Source organism: Penaeus monodon, unplaced genomic scaffold (genome assembly GCF_015228065.2).
Source record: "Penaeus monodon isolate SGIC_2016 unplaced genomic scaffold, NSTDA_Pmon_1 PmonScaffold_210, whole genome shotgun sequence".
Lineage (NCBI taxonomy): Eukaryota > Metazoa > Arthropoda > Malacostraca > Decapoda > Penaeidae > Penaeus > Penaeus monodon.
The window spans coordinates 6,906-10,160 of record NW_023650812.1 but is presented as its reverse complement, the minus strand read 5'-3'; the positions used below and the strand labels follow the sequence as shown (position 1 = coordinate 10,160).

Sequence of the window (3,255 nt, the reverse complement as noted above, 5' to 3'; positions counted from 1 at the left end):
AAAATGTCTTTTAATATATTAGAATTGGTAAAGACTGCCAAGGATGCGGGACTTTCGACGGAAGATATTAATGTTCTTGTTTCTCGGGAAGAAGAAAGGTATAAAAGGAAAGTGAACGAGAGGAGAGACAGAGGGAAAGAGAATTTAGGAAAGCGGAATTGGAACTAAAGAAATTAGAGATAGAAGCGGCAAAAGCGAGCAAACTGCGCGAATACGAGTTAGAGCTGGCCAGGCTTGAGGTGAAGTTAGTGAGGAAATGACGGGGAACAATTCTATATTTCCAGATTTAAAGCTACCCAATTTTAGTGAAGCTAAAGACGATATTAGCGATTACCTTACACGCTTTGAGAGAATTGCCGATCTACAGGGATGGAAGATCAATAATTATCACGTTTACCTGGGTGCTCACCTCACGGAGAGTAAAGTAGGCGACAATGAGACGTACATACAGCTGATTACTCGGATGGAGCAGTATTTAAAGAACTGGATAGTGCTAAGTGAAGTGGAAGAGGATTTTGACAAATTGCTTGAATTCTTAATCAGAGACCAGTTATTAACAAACTGTCCAGCTGATTTACGAATTTTCTTAAAGGAGAGGTTATTTGACAGTACTTTAGAAATGGCACAAGCTGCTGATAGATTTCGGGCTGCTCATCGGCGACCTAAAACTTTCAGAAGTTTTCAGGGCAAGGAGGAAAGCGAGAGGTCCGAATCAAAAGCTAATGTAGTTTGTCACAACTGCAGACTTACGGGTCATATTCGCCCTAATTGTCCCGAACTAAAGGGCAATTCGAAGACTAAATGTAGCAGTGAATTTCGTTTTCGAAACCGATCTCACACCGCAGAATAGTATCACCGCAAAAGCGGTTTTATTTAACAAGCCCGTGAACGCTCTTCTTGACTCCGGCTGCTCAACCATAATTGTTAAAGATTCCCTTGTTCCTTCTCACGTTAAGAAGAGAAGGATGGTCACACTTTACCATTACCTTGGAGTGAATTGCTTTTGGCAATTTTGTCGGCGATAACTTTTTCACAGAGATCGATCTTTGCAAAGGGTACTGGCAAATACTCTTGTCGGAACGATCGAAACCGTGCACGGCCTTTGCGACGAACAAGGGATTGATGCAATTCACGAGGTTGCCATTTGGCTTAAAGACCGCTTGTGCGACTTTTATTCGCCTGATACGGAAGGTTATCGCAGGTCTGAATAACGTAGATTTTTATTTTGATAATATTATCGTTCACAATACCACCTGGTCTGAACACTTATCAGATTTAGATAAATTGTTCAAACGATTGCGGTATCATGGACTGACTGCTGGATCCAGTAAATGTTACTTTGGATATTCTACCATTAATTATTTAGTATTTTCTCTCGGGAATAACACCTTGCAACCAATTCACGATAAGGTTAAAGCAATCCTTGACATGCCTCTGCCGAAGACTAAGAAAGAATTCCGATCCTTCCTTGGAACAGTTTCCTTTTATCGGAAGTTCATACCGAATTTTGCAGATATCGTTTCTCCGATTAATATCTTGCTTAAGAAATTTAACTGTAATCGCCTTGTGTGGAATGACGAACAAGTCGAAAGGGTCAGAGTTTTAAAGCAGAAATTGGCAGATTCACCCATTCTAACGTTACCAGACTATGATAAACCATTTTATCTCCGCACTGATGCGTCTGATACCGGTTTAGGAGCGATATTGATGCAGAAGGTTGATGATATTCTTATGCCTATTTCATATGCCAGCCGCGCATTGCTCGACCGTGAACGTAAATACGCTGTTATTGAGCGTGAATGCCTGGGAATTGTTTGGGCAATTAATAAGTTTAAGAATTACTTGTACGGTCGTGAATTTGTATTGCAAACTGACCAACAACCTCTGACATACATACGTAATATGAAAAACAATAATGGTCGACTTATGCGATGGTCACTGGCCTTACAGGCTTACTCTTTTGTAATTGAAAAACCTCACTTTAAACTTAAAATGACTTATTCAAGTTATTTCAGGGGCTTTGTCCAGGGTTAGTGTGGTTTTCCCTAACTAGAGATTACCAACACATTTTCTTTCGATGCTTTCGTGTGTGTTTGTGCGCGTGTGTGCGTGTGTACGAGTTCCTTGGTACCGTTCCCGCGACCAAAGCAAGGTCGGTGACCCATTCAGCACGACCTTCACTTAGCTCCAAGCTCCGTGCCCATACACACCATATGTGAGTACTGCCAATGTATTGGGATATTATAATACTTGTTTTAATTTGATGAATTATATATCTAGTGTATATATTATACTATAACTATGTTAATGGAGGTCTCAAACCATTTTCAGTCTCCACTTTTCCTTTATGAAAGTGAATCGAATATTGAGCATTCGAGTAGTTCTCAAGACGGCAGACAATTGCTGAGCTCGGATGCCTCTTAAGCAAACAAGCTTTGTCAGAAGATACAGCCTGGACCAATCCAATGTTTTGTTGTTTTTTGAGGATGCTCACTTATTGGTTACCTTATACAAATTGTAAATATATTGGTGAAATGTGTTCTGTGAATATAATTATCCTGGAGAAATACCCACTCATCTAAGGATCATATTGAACTAAGGAGAGGAACTGCCTAAATAAGGAAAACCTCAACACACACACACACACACACACACACACACACACACACACACACACACACACACACACACACACAGATTTAAATATATATATATATATATATATATATATATATAAATATATATATATGTATATATATATATATATATATATATATATATATATATGTATATGTATATATACATATATTTATATATTTATATATATATATATTTATATATGTATTTGTATATATACATACACACGCACACACACACACCACACACACACACACACACACACACACATATTTATAATATATATATATTATATATATATATATATATATATATATATATATATATATATATATATATTATATATGGTTAGGCTAGGTTAGACGCATAAGGTTTGGCTTATTTAGAATCGTTATTTTAGATCAGGTTACGTTTGGGTTAGGATTTTTATGTAAGCTTAGGAAGGTTATGTTAGGTGAGAATCGTAAAGTTAAGTTAGGTTAGAATCCTTATTTTAGGTTTGGTTAGAATCTTTATTTTTGGTTAGGTTAGGTTAGATTTAGATGAATAGTTAGGTTAGGATGGTCTGGTTAGGTTAGCTTAGTTAGGTTTAGGTTAGGTTAGGTTTTAGGTTAAGTT

At 37.3% G+C, this 3,255-nt stretch overlaps 1 long non-coding RNA gene across 1 annotated transcript; it reads left to right on the top strand.

Annotated features, from left to right (window-relative positions):
• Window positions 1-2,034: 2,034 nt before the first annotated feature.
• Window positions 2,035-2,539, top strand: LOC119570033. The gene is made up of 2 exons (XR_005228353.1): window positions 2,035-2,215; window positions 2,332-2,539. It is a non-coding gene; the product is annotated as an uncharacterized LOC119570033 (long non-coding RNA).
• Window positions 2,540-3,255: the final 716 nt, after the last annotated feature.